Source organism: Octodon degus, unplaced genomic scaffold, assembly GCF_000260255.1.
Source record: "Octodon degus isolate 3935 unplaced genomic scaffold, OctDeg1.0 scaffold00073, whole genome shotgun sequence".
In the NCBI taxonomy this organism is placed as follows: Eukaryota; Metazoa; Chordata; class Mammalia; order Rodentia; family Octodontidae; genus Octodon; species Octodon degus.
Genome location: NW_004524649.1, coordinates 11201010 through 11226127, shown reverse-complemented (window position 1 = coordinate 11226127; position 25118 = coordinate 11201010). Strand labels below are relative to the sequence as shown.

At 34.0% G+C, this 25118-nt stretch overlaps 1 pseudogene; it reads right to left on the bottom strand.

The window, feature by feature from the left end:
- Positions 1–1735: 1735 nt before the first annotated feature.
- Positions 1736–25118, bottom strand: LOC105742783 (annotated as a pseudogene).

Sequence of the window (25118 nt, the reverse complement as noted above, 5' to 3'; positions counted from 1 at the left end):
AATTAATGAAGGTATTTCATTAGCAAATTTCATAAGTTGAACCATTGTTACTTTTTTCAGATATAATACATTACTGTTTTGATATAATCCTATATATAATATTGTATAAAATGACATGTACTTTGCATACAATAAAATAACTGTCTTAGTGTATAATTCTGTGAATTTTGACAAATAAATGCAATGATATTAACTAACTATTCTTTAAATAGAATTTGCTTTGATTTGCTAAAATTTATTTATGTTTCTAGTTGCAAAAAGGAAATATGATCATATTTTTTAATTTATCTTTGGGATTGGGTGTCACACATGTATTAGCTTTAAATGAAGAATCAAGAAGGATTTCATCTATTTATATGTTCAGGATCAATAAGTAACACAATGAGTCTGTCTCTTAATGATTTCATAGAGCAGGTTTCTTTCTAGCTCTTTGACCATTTTCATTTTCTCCTCATGGTTGTTTTATTGGGCTTTTTAGATCTTGGAGTAATTTCAAGTATTTATCTTTTCCTAAAATTTTTTAATTTTAAGTTTTAGAGTTACTAGGAAAAAATTTAATAATTCCTTGTTAATATCTGTATATTTACATTTATCATATAGTGATAATTCCTTATATTTTCTTCTTTACCTTTATGTTTAACAATTTTTTGCATATTATCTTAAAGACAACTTTATTTTATTTTATTTTTTTCATTTATGTATTTGGTAGAGGGTCTCATTATGCAGCTTGGACTCATAGTGATTCTCCTGTTTTCAGCCTCCCCAGCCCTGGGATTACAGGTGTGTACCTGCTGGCTTAACACACCTTTTGCCGGCGTCCAGTGTGGCACATGGGACAGGGGATCAAACCTTGGTCCCTGAGCTTGTCAAAACAGGTGCTTAGTCTGCTGAACTATCTCACTGGGCAGATGACTTTATTTTTATAGTTAACTACTTTTTGATTTTTCTATTTTATTCCTTTTGGTTTTACATTCCTCCTTTCTTTTTCTGGTAATTTCTCCGACTTTTGGTATATTTTAAAGACTGTTTTCCTAGAACTTTGAATTAAAATGTTTATTTTAAAAAAAGTTTTCCTTTTTTAACATGTGTATTTAAGACTATACACTGTCCACACTACATCATAAATGTAGTCTTAGCACTTTATAAAAGTATAAGTGGATGTTGTCTCTCAGTTCTTATTATTTATCACCAAGAAAAAAAATACCAAGACAATTTTTATTATTTGTGCTTCTTTGGGTCATTATTTTATACATTTGTAGTTACCTTTTAAAACAGGAATCACTTAGACGATTAAAATGAGTGATTAAATAATTTTAGAAAGCATAAAATGGAATCAAGAAAGATATTTCATTTTGACAAGTTATAGTCAAACAACCAAGTGATAAATATTTCACTGATTGGGATGCTAAAATATTGCTTCAAAATTAATAAATCTTTTTTTATTCTAGTGTTTTCTTAATTCTAATTTTGTTTCAGAAAGAGTGTCTTGTGTGATCATTGTGTCTTTATATTTGAAAATTTCAACAAGAAAATCTTGTGTCCTAACATATAAATTTAAAAATTATGTCATTTTGTTTTCCTTTGGAAAGAATGGATTTCTTTTCTTCTTGTTCTTTTTTTAATCCTGCCTCAGGTTTATTTGTACAAAGAGCACAGCAGGACACTAGCCCACCGCAGATGGCACCCCAAGGGCCACATCAGTCCTTCTGTTTTTACATCAGTAGATAAGAGGCTTTTACTGTGGAGCCTTCACAGGGGCCTGGGCACCTTTGGGAGCTTGGGCTGGAACAGAAGCTGGAGCCTGGGCTTTGGCTGGAGCCTGGGCCTTTGGCGGGCAAGGCCTGCAACCCTTGGCAATACGTGCACGGATATGTTTCCCAAGCTTTCGGTGGGCAATATAGGTAAGTTGAGTGAGCCTGCGTTTTACTCCCTTTGGAATGATCTTGGACTCGACCTCCTTGGGTTTGATGAGGGCCTTGATAGCCTCAGCACATGTGCTCATGGCTTTGGCATTGTTTGCTTGCATCTTCTTGAAGCCCCTCTTGTTGTGCTTCTTTGCAAAATGCATGTTGCTAAGGAACTTGGGATCTACCCCTTCAGAGGTTCATATCTATGTGACCGAGGTTTCTTGATGCAATTTCTGAGCCATTTTGGGGAGTGGTTGTGTGTGGTGTGGTTTTTGGACTTGTCTGTGACTGCATTGTAAACCACAGATGCCAAGCTCCTGGAACCAGAAAAAGAAAAGGTGGATTTCTTGATTACTAGGAGCTTTTACCTAGGACGCATTGTTTTCTGTATGTATAATAACTAGATGAAACTTGTAATAAGGATTCAATTACTTTTATATAATTGAATGGCTTAATTATAGAAGAATTGTGTAATCATTCTCATACAATGGTTAATTTTTCCTTGTTTTTACTTATCATTGCTTTATCAATTTTGAAGCAATATTACCACATCCCAATAAGTGAAATGTTGATCTTTTAAATTTGAATGAGATGTGTTTCTTGATTCTGTGTTATACTTTTCAGTTTGAATTTTGTTATATCTGATATTGCTGTTGCTATTTATACTTATGTTTTTATCTCTTATCTGCTATACTATTTTATCTTCTGATCTTTATCTTTCTCTGCCATTTAATTATATGTATAGTTTTAATGATGCTGAAAGCCACTGCTTTGAATAGTAAAATTTAAACCACTCATATTTATTTTAATGAGTGGAATGTTTTTGTGATTAATGACATTAAATTTTTATTTTTCTTTATTCTATTTTCTCCTTATGGTCATATAAATGTGTTCTGTTTTGCTTTTGTCTGTTTTAGACAGAGTTTTACTATGCAGTTCAGGCTGACCTTGAGCTCACTTTGTAGCCCAGACTGGTCTCAAACTTACAATACTCCTCCTGCCTCTGCCTCTCAAGTGCTGAGATTATAGGCCTGTACCACCATGCCTGGCCCAGGTCATGTTAATTATGATTAGCCCATTACCATGTTACACTAAAAATCCATGTAAAATTTACTCTCTTTTTTAAAAATTAATTTTATTGATAAAGAAATAGCAATGAGACAGTTTCAAAACAGGTTAGTAGGACAGTTACAATAAATAATGCATTGCATATTGTTGTCCTCATAGTAGTTATTCATAGTACAAGATACAGACATGCTGTCCTGTCCAAACACTATTAGTACAAATCTTTCTTCTCACTGAACTAAGAGAAAGTAGCTGTATATCTATCCTAACTAATTTGTATATACATAAATACATACATATACATATATATATATATTTTTTCACTACAAAGTGGGCCTTCATTTAGATTATGTGGCCACAGAGGAAAGTGATTGACAATGTAGAGTGTGCCTAAAGAGAGTCACCTAGAGAGAAAATATTCTCTCAGGCTTTCACAGAAAGCAAATTGGTCAAGCAATGGCTGTGAATTGTCCAGATGGCTGACACTGACAAAAGATCTATAAACCATGTACATCTGATGTACATGGTTTCAAGGTAAATCCTGAGGGGATTTGACTGACCTTGTCAGATGCAAAACTTACATTGTTAGTTATATAGATCTTGCTTTAATTTTGTCTTAACCATCCAGCAGAAAAGCATAACCATGAGGTATAAAAAGTAAATCCATATTAATATGCTGAGCTGTAAATGGCTCAAGTCAACAACTTCTGACATTGCCAGTCCTATGCATAACCCACTACTGTTATGGTCTACTGGACTAGATTGAATTATTTTGCTGAATTCATGTACCTACAATATTTGAATGGCAATGGAATACCCATCTGTGATAAAATTTGCCTTCAATTCTGAGAAAAAGTTCTCACAATGGCAAACTAGAAAATGGTACATTTGCATGCAGTTCACTAAATGTTGCTTGTTCCTGTATGATCTGAATCGTGTAGCACATTATAAAAATATGCTGTCCTTCTCATTGAATTAAGCAAAAGTAGCTGTATATCTATCCTAACTATTCTGTATATACAGATACAAAATGCTCCTTCCTTTGAATCCCCTTTTTTGTTTAGTCCTGTCAGAGATGGGTATTTCATTGGTATCTAAATACTATAGGTGTGTGAATTCAGCAAAACAATCCAACACAGTCCAGCAGTCCATACTAGTAGTGGGTTATCCACAGAAGTTGTTGACTTGAGCCTTTCACAGATCAGCATATTAATATGACTTTACTTTATATACCTTGTTTTTATACTTTTCTGCTGGATGGTTAAGACCAAGATAAAGCAAGACCTATATAACAAGAAATGTAAAGATTTGTACTAATAGTCTTTGGACAGGATATCCTGTCTGCATCTTATACTATGGATAACCACTAAGAAGATAACGATGTATAATGTATTAATTATTGAAACTGTCCTATTAATCAATTTTGAAACTGTCTCATTGCTATTTCTTTCTCAATAAAATAAAATGAAAAGAAGAAAAGTATGAAAATGAAGTAGTAAAAATAATGCCATATTAATATGATGAATTGTGAAATTCTCAGGTCAACAACTTCGGACATTGACAGTCTTATGGAAAACCCACTACTATTATGAACTATTGGACTATATTGGGATATTTTGCTGAATTCATGCACCTACATTATTTAAATGACAATGGAATGCCCTTCTCTGACAAAGCTAACCAAAAAAGGGGGATACAAATGAACACCCATTTTATATCTGTATACTCACAATAGTTAGGATAGATATACAGCTCCATTCTCTTAATTAAATGAATAGAGAGGTTTGTTCTAATAGTATTTGAGACAGAATATCAGGTCTGCATCTTGTACAATGAATAACCATTAAGACAACAATATGCAATATATTAACTATTGAAAATGTACTAGTAATCGGTTGTGAAACTGTCTCATTGCTATTTCTCAATAAAAATATTTAAAAATAAAAAATATGCTATCCTGAAATACAAATACCATCTTACTAATCCTTTCATCTGAGACAGATGCTTGAAGTTGCTTGTAATGTGTTGAGGAAGGTTTATGTTGAGCCATGGCATACGTTTATATGTCAGCTTTCTGAGGTTGCGATTTAGAACCGTGAATATGGAGCAATTTTTCCTCACTGTAGCTTTAAGTGAATTATATTTTTAGTGTTAAATAATCTATGTTCTTGATTACTTTTATGTATCTTCCAGTGCATTCATATGATCATAAATGCATTAGCCAAGCTGGAGTGCTTTGGGCCGTAGGAGGTGATACTATTATTAATAGTAAACTGGGATCATCTGGAGCAAAATGGGATAGTCAGCTGAGCCTGCTAATTAGAAAAAAGAGATTGTACAAATAATACAAATGAACATGTATTTTCCAGTGCTTCTTTACCCATAAAATTTTAGTGGAAAAGATGGTGTGGCATTCTTACTACTTTTCCAGGTTTGTAGAGCATTGAGATCTGGATGAGAGAAATGTTTGTGATGCTGTGACTTGGCTTACACAGCACACAGCCAACCCCTCACATCGCCTCAGAACTTGACATAGGTCTGTCAGGGTATGTCTTCAAAAAGGTCCTCCCTGAAAAGAGCTTATGAGCCCAAATTTACTCACGTTTCACATACAAATGTGAGCTGATTTTATTCTCTCATTTTTCCTACCTCCTTTACTAACTCCTTATACATCATGGTCATAACTACTATTCATTTATTATCTGTATATATTAATAGTTTTTAATCTTGAATAGTCATGCTTCCTTAGTTATGCACTGGCTGAACCTTATTTTATTTTTAATAGCTTAATGCCATTGGACTTCTTTAATTATGTGACAAAATTAACCCATTTACTCATTATCTGCTTCCTCAAAATAACCCAAGTTTGTTGACATAATACTTTGATATGAGAATATGATCTTTCTCTTTCTCTATAGTTTCCAGTCCATAAAGTAAATACTATAGCTACATTGGCTCCTTTAGTGTATATTTTTCATACCATAGGGAACTTGAAATATTTCCAGAGATGCCTGTTTTGAAAGCCATTTCAGCTGCAACTGTACTTAAATCTGGTCAGGTCTAGTTCCAGGGCAACATGTAAAACACCAAAAGCTAATCATGAACTGGGCATCACTACTCCAAGCCTGTAAAGAAAGAACATTAACTTAACATAGTGTGATGTCTAGAAGAAAATATATAGCCCCATAAAGTTTGAGGAGACTTCTTTTATGTACTTTAAGCTTCAGTGTAATGCCTTCATAAGACAGATTCTAGAGACAGGAGCAGCATTCTTGTCCTAGGTTAGCTAGTGCTGTAATACACTTTTGCAGTAGTAGTCAAACAAATCTTCATTGAAAGCCACCCATATGCCAAGCACTATGCTGGAGTTCTACAAAAATATAAAATATGAGACTATGTAAATGGCTGATGACCAAGTGTACACCTTAGTGCAAAAGTATTTTCAAGAAAGGAGAACTCTTTATTTGACCAGGAATTTAAGCCAAATAGGACAGTGGCAGGAAATAAGTGGGCAGATTGAAAAAGGAATACATTCTAACTAGCAAAAACTTCATCTGCAAAGGCATGGCCTTGCCGGTGGGCATGTTTCTTGGGACTGAAACTAAAGAAACTGGATTCAGAAGGCTCCACTGTCCTTGGGATTCTGCAAGCATTAACTTTCCACCCCACCTTGGCATAAAAAAGTACATGATGCAGGAAGTAAGAGTCTGTCATGAAGGGTTTTTCAATGAGAGAGTGATATTGAGGCTTCTGTGTTTAAAAACAAAACAAAGTTAAATATTGATTATATATGAATAGTCTATATTGCATAAAAATGTTAAGGGCAATAGCTAATGATGTAATTGTTCTTCTATAGGAATTTGGAATATTTTTTATTTGGTTTAGTAAGACAAAGGAAAATGATAATATGGAGGAGCTGCATATTCAGTTTCCCTGGGTATTTTTGTTTCCCACCTTTGAGATACATTTTATGGGCTCATGTGGGTTTTATTTCCTGCCAGGAACTATAGACAATCCATCTTAGTGTTACAAGGTTATATTTTCTCTAGCATAAGTAATATAAAAATATTCCTTTTAATTTGTGCTTTCTATCCTTAATCATACATTTTTTTCTTAAGACAAAAGCACAAGGAAGGTATGTCATTCCTTAAAGTTGGCCTTGTGTAATCCTAAAACATCACTGAGATAGTTTAAGTTAGGTAAGTGGATATGATTATTATAATCAGCATTACTCAGTATGTCAATTATGACCAGAGCTAAGGTCTACATTATGTTTTAGAGGCTTACATTATAGTGTGTAAATCAGGTAAAAAGTAGGGTAAATTAGATCTTATAAAAACTATATTTTTATATTCCAGCCACTAAATGTACCAGTCTTGTTTTTCAGGAATAAAATGTTAAAGCTATCTTGAATTGTTTTATGAAAATTATTTTATTATAATCTACACATATTTTTATTAATATTCTTGTTTGAATAGAAAACAATATCCCGTCTTTACAAGGCAAATTCTTAAAGAGTACAGATTGTATAATAATGTGTATGTGCAAGTATCATTCTGATTTGTACTTTAATTGCTGTTTATATGCAATGTGAATTAAGAATAAAATAAGGTGAGGTGAGGGAGGGAAGACAGAATAAGGAATATAATTAACAGACTCAGTAGTTTTGGACTATAGCTGCTTTAATTAACAGTTTTGTGGTGGCAAAACAAATGTGCTTTGGGAAATCTAAGAATAACTAAGATTGTGGCATCCTCTGTGAAAAAGTTATTTGATTTTTTTTGACAAAAGAGGAACAAAGTTTATAAAATGTGGCAGAAAATATCAAAATCAATTTCAATAATTTCATGATTAGTTGTATTTATTCATTGATTCAAATAGATACCAAGCATACTGGTTCTATTAATATTAACATTTTTTTCTATCCTTTCAAATAGTGTGGATCTATTTACCAAATAAAAATGATCGTATTAAAATTATATTTCTTTGTGAATTTCTTGTTTTTATGTAACAAAACATCATAAATAGAGAATAATGGATTTCCATGAATTCTGTCCAGTTTTCAGGGGATTTTTAATTAAATATTCATCCTTCCACCATCTAAAATCCTAACTTTATGAGAAATCTCAACAATAAACTGAAAACACTATACCACAGTGACATATGCATGCTTATGTTTATAGCAGTGCAATTTATCATAGCTAAATCTTGGGAACAACCCAAATGTCCATAAACTGAGGAATATATAAAAAATGGGGTAGTTTTACAAGATGGAATATTACTCAACTATAAAAAATATAAACTGAAGTCTTTTATAGGTAAATGGATAAGCTAGAGACCATACTAGTAAGTGAAATAAATCAGTCCTGCATGTGCAAACATCATATTGCTTCGCTAGTGTAAGAACCTGAAAGAGCAAATAAAATCTGAAAGGTACAATAGATACTGTGAAAGGGAAAGAATATGTTCAATGGGAAGGACAAACTGAGATGAGGAAAAGAACAAAAGAAAGAGGGAAAATATAGCTATGTATATATGCATGATAGCTTGGATAATTGTACTGATGATTTCTGCTGGTTTATGGAGAGCAGTTAATGCTTTAATTTGTTCTATTTTTCTTCCCCCCCCAATTTTTGATGTTTCTATCTGGTAAGCTAAACAACTAATTGGAAGATAATATTATGTAATACATCAACCATTGTTGAATTCCTGTTATTTTTGTTTAGTGAAATTCTGTGTTGTTTTTAATTTTTTGATGTTTTTCTTTTACAATTTTGTGTTCTTTTTTAAAAAAATAAGAAATAAAATAAAAATCGTTTAGTACACATGTCTTAGCTCCAGACACAGCTAATAGGTAGGACTATAAGACAGCCTCTCAGAGAGCAGGAGACAATCTCAATCAAGTAGAGAAGCATGCCAATGAAGACAAGTACAAGAAGCAAAATAACTTTTCCCATAGAGTATAATAAAGTGTTAAGGTGACTTCCTGCTGGTTTTTCCTCTGTCCTTTGCTCCTTGCTTCTTCTTTTCAGCAATTTCCTGTTTAGTATTCATTCAATTTCTCTTAAATTTTGCCTCTCATTTGATCCACTTGACCTACTACATTTTTTTCTTTTTTGGGGGAAGGGTCTACAGGGTGTTCAGGGTCTCACTACTAGTAGGTACTCATAGTGATCCACCTGTTTACAGCCTCCCAAGAGCTGGGATTACAGGCGCATGCCACCATGCCCAGTCTCAGTTGCCATCTCAGCATGCCCTGGGGGACCCTGGCCCCTGTGCCTGCTTTCAGGTGCTTTAATTCGCTGAGCTATTTGACCCCCTGACCCTCTACTTTTAAATAGGGAAGAAATATATATATAGTGTACAAGGCATTTACAAATTATTAAAATATGGAAAAGGTTGTTTCAGGACATATCAAAACCAAATATCTTTGTTAAAATAGAATTAATGTCTGGAATGCCACATACTTGCTATCTGTTGGAAATGCTCACTGAAATTTAAGACAATCTAAAACTGAACTTTCAAATAGCAAACTTTTATTCTATTTTTAAAGGAAATACACATGCAATATATGGTACTGAGGGAAAGTTAGAAAAGTAGGAAAGTTTGGAGCCCTAAATTCCCCTACAATTATTTCACTATACACCTATTCTGACTTCTTTTTCTATATGACTATAAGCATATAAATATTAACAAAAATACATATTATATTTTACAATATTTTTTCTGTCTTCATTTTTAGAGATGACTTAGTTTGTAACTGAGTATATCAAAACTTCCTTAACCACTTGTATTTGATTGTGTTTTTAATCAGTGATATTATAAATAACAACATTAGTGACATCCTTGTCAGTACATCTTTGAATGTATGACTAATTGTCTTCTCAGAATGAATAAGGAGTAAATTTCTATTTCAAATGTTAGGCACTAGGTAAGGTTCTTAATATACATATGCATGCACTAAATAGCACTGAAGAGAAGTATTCTGTTGAAAGGCCTACATTTATATTATATGTGTATATTTAATCTTTATATTTTATATCAAAACCAAATTAAGTATTTCAGTTCTCTACCAAGCATATTTATCACTTTGAGTTTCACAATTAAATTGTTTTAATAATAATATTTCTATGTGTCACAGTAGAGGTTCTATTTTTCTTGTGTGAAATAAGTTTTCCATCAAAATACAAATCCATTTACTTGAATAGTTTATCAGTATTGAAATTTTTTGCATGTATATAATATATATATAATTTTTGTTAAAATATGTACTACTTTTTTGTCTTTTTTTTTTTTTCGGAACCAGGGATTGCAAGCCCTTGCTCTTGCCTGGAAAATGCTTATTCCACTGAGCCATCTCCCTGGCCCTACCATGTACTACTTGGAACAAAAATTGTAGGATTTCCAGAGGCCTTAACTTGTTTAAAATTTTCAGGGCATAGATTTGTCCTAGTCATGTGTCAAATGACAAATAATAAATTAAACAGAGTATTGTTCCCATCTTGTCTTTCTTCTTTGAAGTTGGAAGAGATTAGATTGGAAGGGAATTTCTTTTCTTTGATGAAACAATTCATCCATCTGCCTCCCTCACTGTTCTGTGGTCTGCATGCATTCCTCATCACAAGTAAAGGATTCAAATTTGAATCATGATCTCTAGGTGCTTGTTTGACTATAAAATAAGTTATCTTTCCTTTTTTTGTACTGTCCTTATCAATCTTCTGTTCATTTCACTTCTTTCACTGAAGAATCAAATTCTTGTCGCTCTCTTTTACTTTTCCTACTCCAAGTGTGGCCCTAAGTGGCTTTAGCCTCCAAGCAGATGACCCTTGTAGTTCTAATTGAGAGCCCTAGACTTCTGAGCTTCTAGTCCTCCTTCCTAGTACTTGCTCTTTTTTCTATTCTACCTTAGATTTTTCCATCCTCAAACTTTGGGCCCTGTATTACTAGGAGCTTCATCACCCCTAAAAATCTTATTTTCTCATATATTATTGTTTAGTCATTATTTTTGTTTTCTCCATTAAAATTACTTTAGCTTAAGTTAACCAATCCATTCGCTTTGCCACATATTGACTGTTTGTCCATCCTTTCCTGTATTCATTTCCCACCTGGTGAAACTTAGACTCCATAGTACATGATTACAATTCTTCTGCAGATACTCTCAATTCCTTTCTTGTCTCATATTCTCTTACAGAACCATGTCTTTGTTGAATCCACTTTTTTTTCCTTTTGATGCCTACTTTCAAACAACTACTGTAATTAGAGAAAAAATTCACTGTAAAATCTAAAATGTATTATCAAAAAATCTCTCAGGGATCCTAGCTTAAAGCTACAAAAATGTCAGTTTGCACACATTGAGATGAGTATTTATACCCCTTCTTCTCCCCATTACTATTTATCCATATAACTTCCTAAAAATGTTAAAGAGTAAAAATCTTACTTTTGCAAAAGGAATAAGTATTTATGACCATTAAAGCAATAACTGAGAACTGAGGTTTTACATGAATTTGTCTTCCTATCAATTAGTGATCCTAAAATTTCACACTATGATCTGTGAACAATGGAGTTTTTTTTCTCCTTCAGTGTTTTTGTCTATATATCCAATTTCAAGTATAAAATACCCATATTATTGTAACTATCTCTCCATTTTGATTGCTATTCTCATACTTCTAAGGTAAGAGTATAAAGAAATTAGGGGGTCAGTGAGATGTAGAGCAGGCTGAAGTGCCTGCTTAGGCAAGCTTAGGGAAGCGCAGGGACAACAGCTTGATCCCGCGCACCACATGCTATGCTAGCCCCGCCCTGAGAGCAGCTGAGCTGTCCAGAGTCCGGGCATGGTGGTGCATGCCTGTAACCCAGCACTAGAGAGGCTAAAGGCAGGAGGATCACCATGAGTCTGAGCTGTGTAGTGAGACCCTTCGACAACCAAATACATTAAAAAAAAAAGTATAAAAAAATTAGAATCTGTGTCACAGTTCTGCTTCTTTGATCTTTAAACCTGCTAGTTTGTGAGTTTAGACAAGTTGTTCAACTTCCCTAAGATTCAACTTGTCTGCCCTATGCCATGGAGTTAATAATTCCTATCTCTGTGGATTGTTTTTAGACCAAATGTATTTGTTTGTAATCTCTATAAAAACTTACACAGGAACAGCCTGTTATCATTTGAACATTTTGGATCCAGAATTACTTCAAAGATATAAATTCTTATGATTTAAAATTTGCTATTCAGTATGATCTTAAACATCACTATATTGAAAAATGAAATGTATCTTTTCAAAATACCTACTTTATATTAGAAGTATGCTTTGCAAACAGTTTCATCTAGAGATGTATTTTATTGATGAATATAAAAATCATAAATGTATTATGCTTGAAGAACAATTTTCAGTGTCTTAGTCCTTCTCAGGGGATCTAAGAAATGAATTCTTGATGAAATAACACCATTACCACCAGCACATGACGAATATGTTTTGTTTAACATGTAAATAAATTACTATATAAATATTTGAATGAAACCAAGTAAGTCTTATGTGGGAGTGAAAGCAGTTTGGTATTCTTGGCTTCCCATCTCTTCACAAAACCATTTCTTAATATTTTAATTTTCAAATATTGTGCTTTTGAAGAAACACAAAGAGGTAGAAGCCTAAAGATTAGGTCAATTTAGAAGTGTTTGTCTAGTCCTCAAAAACATGTGTAAAATATTAAGACACTTAGTCATCTTCAAATCTGGAATCATTTTGGAAGATCTGCTTTGAAAATAAAGCTTCTAACACTAAAGAACTGGCTTACTCAACTATCTTGTTTCAAGGAAAATAGAGAAGGTTAGTTTGATGAAATGCAATCTGTTTCATTCATTATTCACTAAGCCTTAGGGAAAATCACATCTGAAGGAAAGGCTATAATTAGCTCAATTGTTGCTTTTTATTCCCTATGTGGCAAAATACAATTGTATCGCCTTTCTTTTTCTTGTTTTTAAATGGGCTTGTTAACAGTTCATAAAATTCAAAATCTGAAATTATTTGTAATTGAGAAATTATTGGTAGTACTCAATTATATGGTACTCATTGACACTAACAGAATCTAAAAATTTGTGTCTTTAAAACTTATACCTCATAACTATGTATTTCTTATTATACTTAGTTATTTTAATGTGCTGTAGTTCTATGTCCAACTGTGCGTGATTAAAAGTACACTCTTCTTACTAAATTTGTGCTTCTCTATTTTTGTTTGCTTGCATACCACTGCCTATAAGGACTGAGTTTGGAAGTTTATTGTAATTAGAATTTAAAGGTAATGAAATTGCAGTCAAACATATGGACATTCCCAGAAACATTTTTATAAGCAGTATGTTCATCTACAGATTCCATCAAACCTCATGATCATATCAAAAATTCTTTCATCTTAAGACCCTTTTGTTTAACCTATGTTCAAATTCCTTCATATTTCTTCTAATATTCCAAGTTTAAAATGTAAAACAAAAAGTAGTCTTTCTTTTATATACTTTTACACTCACCGTTTTTCATGACACATTTTTAAACCAATTTGGGGGATGTTTATCTTTTAGGATTTCAACTGACTTTCATATGAATATACTGATTTTTCTATTGTTAAATAAATGGAGTTGCAATACTAGAAATTTTAAGTCCTACATTTTGTCATTTAAAAATTGCTGATGGTAATATAGAAAATATTATCATGACTATTATTGTTATAATATGGGTTTTCCTTTTTTGAGACAGGGTCTTGCTGTGTAGTTTAGGCTGGTTTTGAGGTGACTACATAGTCTTGATTGGCCTCAAATTTGTATCATTCTCTTGCCTCTGCCTCCCGAGTGCTAGGATTAGAGGTGTGTGTCACCATGCCATGCCCTTCTTTTTGTTGTTTTTATATATTTGATACAGGGTCTGACTATGCAGCTTGGACTCATAGTGATCCTCCTGTTTTCAGCCTCTCAGCACTAGAATCATAGGTGTGCACCAACATGCCTGGTCTCAGTGACTGGCTCAGTTTGCCTGAGGGTGGGGCTGGTGCAGCATGTGGTACTGGGATCAAGTCCCAGTTAGTGTGCTTGCCTAAGAGGCATTTAGTCCTCTATGCTATTTTACTGGTCCTTGCCCAGCCAAATTTTAAAACCACTGCTCAAATATTTTTGTTTACATTTTAAATTCTTAATTCCCTGTGTTGGCTTACGCAAGATTTCTTTGGTGAAACTAAACATATGATTTGATTTATATGTTAATTAATTTTCATTAGTAGTACTTAATGTGAAATGGTAAAGATTATTTGCTGTGAAGCTTTCTGGTAGCCTAAGTATATACAGGAAAATGAAGTAGACAAAGCAGTTTGAAGATTAGTAAAGCCATTAGTTCAGATTTCCTACTGGCCTACAATTTTACCTGAAGTATATTCTCTGTGATGCTATGATATACGCCATAAATAATGGTATAGATTAGCAACTGAAGCATTATATGAATAATTAGTCTGATAGAATAAGAAGTTTCCCATCAAACAGAAGCTCAGGACAAGATGGATTTACTGTTCAGATGTACCATTTAATGGAGAACTGGTCTAAGGCCATACCACCCTGAATGCACCCAATCTCATCTAATGGAAATGGATGGTAATTCATCTTAAACTATCCTAAAAAGTTTGAGAGGAAAGAATTCTTCTGATCATATACTAGGAGGGCAGCATCACTCTTATATCAAAGCCAGACAAAGATAAAACAACAACAACAACAAAAACCCAAAGGCAAATAACTTTGATGAACATAAATGCTAAAATCCTTAACAAAACACTAGCAAACAAAATGACTTCACATTAAAAATAATATTATTTACCGTGGCAAAATAGGATTTATCTTAGAGGAGAAAGGAAAATTTAACGTACAAATGTCTAACTGTGATACATTATATCAACAGAATGAAAGGCAGAGCAGATATGCCTATAGTACACATAGAAAAGGCAGTTGATACAATTTAATATCCCTTTATTGTTGAAATACTAAACACAACATGTGTAGAATGAATGTACTGCAACATAATTAAGGGTCTGTATAATATGGCAATGGGTAACATACTGCATTGACAAAAGCTGGGAGATTTTCCATTCAGTTCAGGAAAAAGATACAGATACCTATTTTTACCAGGTTTGTTCAACATTGTGCCAGAGTTCCTAGCCTGAGCAATGAGACTACAGAGAGAAATAAAGGGCAACCAATTGAAAAAGAGAAAAGTTGTCAATTTGAATGTGATATGCTCTTACACATTCAAAACCTCATACTCACCAATGACCTCTTGTAATGAAACAAATTCAGCCAGATTGTAAGAAACAAATTCATTCGACAAAATCAGAAGTGTGGCTATATATTAACTTCCAATTATTTGAAATTCCATTTATAATAGCTATAGAGATAATCTATCTAGAAATAAATTTAACCAAAGAGATGAGCATTATAAATGAACATTATAAATCACTGATGAAAGAAACTGAAGGGAACACACATACACATACACACAGAAGATATTCCATAGAATAGATTTAATACTATTAAAATGCCCACACTCCTCAAAGCAATCTACATATTCAATGCTATCTCTATCAACAATCTTTCCAAAATTGGAAAAATTAATCCCAAAATTTGCATGGAACTACAAAAAAAATCACCACACACATCTTGCACAAAAGAAAAAAGTAGGAGGCACTACAATATCTTATTTCAAAATAGATGATAAAGGTACAGTAATCAGAACAGCACTGCACAGGGATAAAATCAGACACAGAGACCAATGGAATGGAAAGAAGCACACAAACAAACCTGCAGGTGACTGATTTTCAAAAAGTATTAAGAACACACATTGGAAAAAAATCAAGATTTTCAATAAATAGTGCTGGGCAATTAGATATCCATATGCAGAAAAATGAAATTAGAATCTTATCACGCATCAGTTAAAAAAATCAGCTCAGAATGGCAGACCAGACACACACACCTTTGGTAGGCAGACCAACTAGAGCCCAAGACCCAGGACAGCTGGGTCCCAAATGCATGCCTTTGGTAGGTTAGTGAGACCAGTAACATGGAAGTGTCTCAAGCAGCAGTGAGGATCCAGAAGTTGTGCTCTGGAGAATTCTCCAAACAAGACCCCAGTCCCCATATTCAGAGAACAAGATCAGCTCTATACCCATCACAGTTCTCATTCAAATTTAGGTAGAGTACAAAGCACATTTGTGGGTTCTAGTACATGAATACTATCACAGAGCTGTAAACCCAGAGGCATTTTGCTCTTTTACTATCCTTTGTTTTTTGATTGCCTATCCCTTTCCTGTCTGGTTGGATATCATCTTGTTTTGTTTTAATTTTCTAATTATTTTGTTTGTTTTATTTCACCTCTCTTTTTCTGTTCTGTATCCTTTTAAAATGGGAGAGTATGTTCTCAGAATAGGAATAAAGACTTGCCTACATGGAGAAGACATTCCTGAAGAACATGCATCTCAAAGGGAAGCTTCTACAGATTCAATACTAGTGATAAATGTATATATCATAATAAATCAGCAATAATCAACATAGAAAGCAAAATAAAATAAAAAAAGAAAAAAGAAAAAATGACAAGACACAGAAGCAAAATACAACCCAGACCCCCAAGCTACCTATGATAAGCCCAGTACAAAATGAGATAGACAAAACTGGAAGTCAAACACTTGAACTTTCTGAAATGATAACAACAGAAATGAAAAATGAGTGGAATAGATGTAAAGAAAATCTCTCAGGTACAAAAGAAATGATGCTTAAAATCGAAGATTTTAGAAAAGTCACATATAAAAGACTAGATGAGCTAAAGAAAGAGTGAAACAAAATGTCTAACATAGGAAAGAAATGTTAGAACCTCCATTGAAAGTACATGCAACAGATTGAACAAAAGAGAGGATAGAGTGTCAGATCTTAAAGACAGAACTACAGTAAATGATTATAAAAAGAAAGATCTTAAAAATAGCAAAAGACTATGAAACAAGATGATGTGAAGAAGAATGACAGAAAATTGGTTGGGGTCAATGAAAAAGCTGAAAACAGCACAAATACCATAAAAATTAACAGAAATAATGGTAGAAAACTTTCAAAACATAAGTAAAGAATTTGACATACAAATAAATGAAGCATATTGAACTCCAAACATCCCTGACCAAAATAAAACATAATAATCAAAATACCAGTGATTAAGCAGAAAAATAGATATTAAGAGCATTAGAGAAAAGTAACAAATCACCTGTAAAGGAAAGCTCATCAAGATCAAGGCAGATTTCTCAACACAAATTCTTAAGTCAAGAAAATTTTGAGTGAAATATTTCAAGTCTTGGAAGAAAACATTTCAACCCAGATCAATGTACCCTGAAAAACTATCTTTTAAAATTAATGAAGAAATAAGATATTTTGTTTTGAAAGTTTGTACTATTATTTTTATAGATTTTCTCTTTAAAATGAAAAAGGCAGACCATCAATATATACAATTTTCTGTTTTTATGTTTCAATTATGAGTGAAATAAAATTAAGTTATTAAGCAAATTGGTATTTGTGTTATATTCATTTAAACAAGATAAACGTTTGGCTTTGGATGTATTGACTTTAGGACAGTGTAACATAAGATAGTCGTGAATCATGTGATAACAGAAAATGATCCAAAATATGTGTCTGTAGGTGATCTTGCCATTGTGTGGACATCACAGAGTGTCCTAAAATAAACCTAAATCATATAGGTCGATCATTTGATATGGCTTCTTAATAAAATCATCAGACCCAAGGAATATGAGATATATGAGGATGCTGCTGGTATAACATGGAATACACTTCACAGTAAACTCTTTAATAAACAGGTGTACACTTTCAAATGACAATAGAAATGTAGTATAGTGAATTCATAAACCAGTAACAGTCATATATTATCATTATAATGTATTATGTACTGTACAAAATTGTATACTTTGATATTATACAATTGTCTATACAGTGAGTTTCCAACATCATCACAAACATATGAATGATGTGTTGTGGTAGATAACCATGATACCTTTGATGTCACTAGGCAGATGAATTTGCTAGCTCTGTCATATTCATGTGAAATCACTGTTATATAAGCAACCTGTCATTGACTAAAATGTCATTAGGGAGCCTAGACCATACAAACATAAATGATGTTATTTGTATCAATTTTTATCTATTGGCAAAAGAGCATACATTTTTACCGAAGTCCTCAAAAGATATCTGAGTATATCAGAGTTTACTGTGTATCCAGGTGCAGGCATAGCCAATAGTTACAAATCTGTGTCTTAAGTATAAGAGTAAAGGTATATAACAAAACAAAAACAAAAACAAGAAACTACTGAATGTAGAAGAAAGGATAATAGCAGAAGCTGTTATGGCACAGGCTTCTAGGGAGTTAACATTTATGTTGTACCCTATTAAAATATATTGAATAATAATAATGCATGATCAAATGAGTAAACAAATGAAATACATGGTATATACTAAAGGACTGAAGACTGGCATGGGTAAGGAACTGGGCAAAAATTTCTGGTGGGAAAATGGAGAAAGATATTGGAAGACTGTGCATACAATTGGAATTTTGGACCATTGCTAGAATTTTGAAATACAGAAATACAAGAGAGGAAATGTAGTCAGTCAGATAGCAGAAGCAAAACCACAAATGAGGAAACATGCTGTACATATTCTGTAATACCCCACTTTGCCTGAGTATGAGGTTTGTAAGAACAAGATAGGACAGGAAAAATATAGAGAAACTACATTGCAGGCAGTCTAAAATGTTAAACTGAGCTGCTTGGATTCCCGTCTGATTCTTTTCTTTTGGCAGCACTGTATAAGATGGCTTAGAAGGTAGAGAGATTGGAAGCAGAGCCTTGTACTATGTGTCTGGAGACAGTAATTGAATTCTAACAGTGAGCAAGAGATTTAATAAAGCCCCAAATGTGGAACACAGTGACAGCAGTAATAGGAAGGTGGGAACAGATGCAAGAGGCGTAGTGGATGAGGAGATGACAGGATTTGGCAATATCTCGCATGCGCAAGAGGACAGGGTAGGGCTTCAGGATGATCTGAGGTTTTGAGCTCATGTGACGAGGAGCAGAGTGGCACTGGTGACTGAGATAATATCACTTCAGTAGGAATAGTGCTGTGAGTTGAGTTAAAGTGTTGAAAAGACATGTAGTTTGACATTTTCAACAGTCACTAGGAATCCAGGGACTGGAGCATAAGAACTGCACTACTGAGTGCAACAGACTGCTGCAGAATGCTGACATGATAGAAATTAATATTTTTAGGAATAAAGGATTAAAGGCTTTTGAATATGGCAAGATCATCATCATTCACACAATATGTAAAAAATTCAATGTAACTCCCATTTTTCAGGCAAATCATTACTTTTTTTTTTTGCGGAACTGGGGATTGAACTCAGGCCTTTGCGCTTGCCAGGCAAGCACAAATCATTGTTTTTTTTTTTTTAAATCTTAAATTTCTCAACTATAAAATGAGAGAGATTAGCAGTAGTTTTGTGGCCCTCTCAAAAATTCTGGTATTTGCATTAAATGTATTGCTTTATTTAAAAATATACATATGTGTATTAGGCATGCTGTGTTTGTTATTAAAGTGAGAATTCCAGAAAGAAAAAAATGCATAGAGTATTTTAATTGTACATTTCGAGATGCTGCAAATACCAACATGTTTCACTCATTAGGCTCCTACTCTGTGTCAGGCTGAATTCTAAGTGTTGTAAATTAGTGTCTCAGGTCTTTAATTAATAGTGTGACACTGTAGTATTTCAGATTTACTGAGGAGGAAATCAAGGCTCAGAGAGATGAAAGGAATTTGATCTGAGAGTTTGATTCTAGAGCCAAGGCTCTATTAGTCCATGTTGGTCCCTATTGAGTGAATGAGTAAGCACCTGCTACTGACTACATTTTGCTTACTGAGTTTCTATTAATATTGTGTTCCCTATCATCTTCTTCTCTATTTCTAAAGCTTATATGTCCAAGATGTACTGCCTATATTTTCTTACAAACCCATTTCTTTTTGGTGTTGAGGTAGATTTATGGCTGGTATCATGTATTATACAAGGAATTGAGAGAGAGAGAGAGAGAGAGAGAGAGAGAGAGAGAGAGAGAGAGAGTCAGAGTCTATATAGACTTTATTTGTATTTATTTTGGTACTGGGAATCAAACTTAGGACCCTGTGCTTGCCAGGTAGGTGCTGTGCCACTGAGCTATATCCCCAGCACAGGCTTTAGATTTAGCTCAAATACTGGCTTTAAATGTTACCATTCTCTCGTGTTAATTGTCATACCTTCAGAAAATTGCTTACCAACTTGAACCCTGGTTTCTCATTTATAAACACTGAGCTATAGAGGGAGTTAAGGGATATGTATTTGTGAAATGCCGGTAGCATCTTAAAGGTTGATCTCTAGGGCTGACATCCGTTAAGCACAGCAGACACAGTGTACAAAGCTCAGTACTTTTAGGGACCCACAAAATTGTTTCTGTTTAAAAGAGCATTTCTTTTGGTCTCAGAAAGATAAAATCGGCTTTTTAATCGAATGAAATACATCAGTGTTTTCACTTTTCTACTGATACAGTTGTAAAATATAATTTGTAATATTTTAATGGAGCAAGTAGCCCTTGGAGGCAGAAGTTTCTTAAACCTGTGAATGTCGTAATGTACCCAGGAAGTCACTTCCCTCTTAGATCCTTCTAGCCTCTAGTGTTTCAGCCATAATGTATTCCCCATACATTTTCTTTTAAAGTTTTTAAAAATGTATTTTAGTACAGGGTCTACTGGGTCTCACTGCACAGACTGGACTTGTAGTGATCCTCCTGTTTTCAGCATCCCAAGTGCTGGTATTACAGGCACACATCACCATGCTTAGTCTCAGTCAGCGGCTCAGCATTCATGGGGGAGGGGCTGGTACAGCACACCAGGGATTGAACCCCAGTACCTGCATCTTCCTAAGCAGGTGCTTTAGTCTGCTGAGCTATCTGGTTGGCCCTCCCCATATATTTTCTTGATTGATTCATTTGCCAGCTAATTTCTAGCTTATGTCAATTAAAAGAAAATTAAGACTAACCTTTGTGTTCCCTCACCCTACAAGATGTTTCTGTTATATCACTCCTCAACACTTATTTCCTTTTCTTAGTTACCTCTGCTGGGTGATTAAATATCTTACATTAGAGATAAACTATTTTTGTACATGTCAGTCTCTCCTACTTGGCTGTCAAAGCACCTTGAGAGCATGGATCATGTCTAAGCCACTGCTGTATCCCCAGTAACTAGCAGAATAGATGACACACATAAAATTGCTCATAAAAGTTTTGGGAATTTAATTGATTTGCAATACTGACTTTGTATTTCCAGCCATATGCTAGTTGTTGTTTGTTAATGGGCTTTGTAACTAAGATTTCAGCTAAACCTCTAGATATTCACAATGAAAAGACATCAACTAGTCTGTAAAATTACCTCCTTCTGGACTTTCTCTACATTTATTTTCTATTCTCTAACAACCTAGTTTTTCTTTAGAAATGAAAAAGTTAAATAAATTTGTTTGTGTAGACCTCATTCTTTCCCTGCCAAATTTATTTCATTAGGAAAGGGCCTGTGAAGATAGCCAAGGTCTTCCAACATCTTCCTGTGTACATTCTAGTGTAAAAAATGGTTGTATCCCCCTGATCTAATGGGAACATCATAATGTTGGGAATTAAACCTTAATACATCCATATCAAAGAGAGACTAGCATTGTATACATATTTTCTTAATTACATATAAGAAAATACGTATATCACAATAGTGTTGAAATATCTAACTTTATGAATGGAGCATAATACATAAAAATAATTTGGAAATTGGTTGCTAATTAGCTTACATCATATAAATATATATTGTGGAGTCTCACTTTGCTTTCCATTAATTTTTATCTCTCCTATTGAGGGTGACAAACAGTAGTTTGGGGAATTGTAGATGATGGTGTCAATTATGCCAGGGAAATTGGAGGGAAGGGTAGTTTTTATTCTCTTACAAACCTGATAGCAGGCAAAGCTTGTAACAAGCTTGGCTGCATCTTTTACATCCTTAATATAGCCTGAAAGAGAAATGGCTGGCTTTTTAAGAAAAATCAACGTATACTTTTACATATAGAAAGTAAAGGTTCTGAAATTTGGCATGGTCTAATACTTGGACCTTGAGAGCTTGTTTGGAGGTTCTAGCAGGGGAGGGCAGCTACTCCTATACTCTTGACCTTAGAACAGTCCTCCTCTATCGAGGGTGGTTGTCCTCTTTGACCGAGCGTGCAGCATCGGGAGGGACGCACATGGATTGTTGAGGAAGGAAGGGACACCTGCCTAGACAGCCAGATCAGCCAAATCAACCCTGGCGATCAATGGGGTGACAGATGTCGCAGCCAGATCGCCCCTCGCATCCAGTCTAATACTTGGAATCTCATTTTTATTAAGTAGATTCCTCTAAAATCATTAAAATTCTTAATTATAAAGTAAGAATATAAAAAGGGGGGATCACTATGAGTCTGAGCTGTGTAGTGAGACACTGTACCAAATACATATAAATGGTGTAAAAAGTGGATAGTTACTGCCTTGGTGGGATGTTTTACTGGATAATTTTCTCATTTTAGTAATAAAAATAAGAATAATTATTCCTATGCTATAGGAATGGCATTTTTGGTGCTTTTGTAAGTCTTTTTTTTTACAGTTTCAAAATTGATTAATAGGATAGTTTCAATAATTAATACATTGCATATTGTTGTCCTCATAGTGGTTATTCATAGTGTAAGAGGCAGACATGATATCCTGTCCAAACACTATTAATACAAATATTTCTTATCATTTTCTAAGAGAAAGTAGCTGTATATCTATCCTGAATATTTTGTATATACAATTACAAAATGGCCTTTCATTTGTGTCCCCCTTTTTTGTTTAGTTTTGTCAGAGATAGTACAGCCTTATTTCTTTTGATGCTCACAACGCCCCCAGGGATGGTATTGCCATGTTTTACAGATGAAGAAGCTGAGCAATGTAGACCTTATGTGATTTAGAGAAGATATCAAAGTTAGTAGCTGGCAGTATTGGGTCCAGATTTTTGTCCTTCTTATTTAAAATCTCTTTTTATTTTTGCCTTCCTTGCCTCTCAGCTTTTTAATTCAGTAACCACAGGTGGATCTCCTGACACAATTGAAAGGCAATCAAAGACAATGTGTGGTCTCTCCCACACTTTGGATTTGGCCTGGAAATGATTACATGTCTTTTATTTGAAATAAATCCTATTGAGCATCCCACTTATGCTCTGTTTGACATGTCTTCATTACACTTATATTTGCATAATGCTACATAAGTTTGCACTCCTCCTGTGAGTCTTATAAAACCCAGTGGGTTAGGTATAACGTATCTGTCCAATTCATGGTACAAAGATTGAAACTTACAGTGTTGGAGTTATCCCAGATATCTAGTAGGAGTAAATAGGCTTCCTGGGGGCTATTGTAACAAGGCATCATGAGCAAGCAATGAAAATGATCATCTCACACTTCTGGTGTAAAGTCAAGGTGTTGGCAGATGTTTCTTCTGAAGAGAATCTGTTCCATGCTGGGTTTCTAGCTATTGATACCTGAGGAATCATTTTTAGTTGTAGATGATGTTTTTTATATATTCACACAATCCTCCCTCTTCATGTCCATTTTGTGTGTCCAAATGCCCCCTTTTTTAATAAAGAAATAGGACATATTGAACCCACTTTAGTGACTTTATATGACCTTAATGATCTAAGAAGATCCTGTAAGTTCATATTCATATGTCCCGATAGTTAGGACTTTAACATCATTAATGAGTAAAAACATTAAACCTATAACTGAGTGAAAGTTCATAAGTTAAATCATTTTGCATTAAGTACCACAGTGTTTGTATTATATTCTTTGTTTGTTTGTTTTTGAAATACCGGGGATTGAAATCAGGACTTTGCGTTTGCCAGGCAAGCGCTTATTCTACTGAGTTATCTCCCTGGCCCTGTATCTGAAGACTTTTGAAATTTAACTTTTTTCCAGTTAGTATTAAAATATTTGTTCAGAAATGTTCCTGTTGTATATTGATTTTGATTCTTCTGATGGCTTATTATTCATCTACAGATTTTTAGATTTTTATTTTATAAAAAATTCTCTGATGGGTTTCTGCCTGTATGGACCTCACCAAGGTCATCATGGAGATGAATCCAAACAGCATTGGGCTTCAAAATGACATCATTTCCCTCCAAGACTAACTTTCTTCTTCTTCTTCTAGTCCCAAAATAAAATTCTATGTCCTTTTTGCGTGTGTGCCAACAACCCTGCAATCGTTGGTATACCACATGCTTCACCTGCCCATATAAACTCCATCCCTAATCCAACAAAATAAAAACCTGATCCCACCTGCTTCCTCCAAGGGTCCTTGCAATCTCTGGGAGCCTTCCCATGCCAACAATAAAGGCTTTCTTTTTTTCACCTCTGTCAGTGTCTCTCCACTGTGCCAAAAACCTTAACTTCTCTACTAAATAATGACACGGATTTAATGTAATCAGTTTTCTAAGAATTGCTTCCAAAAAATTCATGAAACGATTCCTTCATGAAACTTATGCTCAGGCTTGTAAAGAAAAGCAAGTAGGAAAACATCCTGGTAGGTAGTATGAATGTCCTAATTTATAATTATCTGAACAGAATTTCTTCCATCTGTTATATTACCCAGTAGGACTAAATGCAGTATTTCTTAACTGTTGTTTGATTGCCCTATGGCTTTAAATACTTGGTAAGCTCATGAAGAGACCTCACATGTAAGTAACTTTGTTATTATTTGTAAGTATGGCCTAGAGTAATATGAAATGTTCTTTAAATTTAAACAAATTAATTTAACTGCCATTATCTTTTAAATATTCAAGTACAAATACTTCAGTAGTTGGAAAATGGGATTTGGAGAAGGAACAAATGTGGCTGACCTGAAGGTTACCATTATCCTGTGTATGTGCTGCCGAAGTGAGCACAGCTGCCGTTCTTCCAAATGCCCTTGGACCAGTAACCTGTCCTCCAAAAGGCAGTCTTCTCTTGTCTGAAATTGGGACAAGGCTAACAT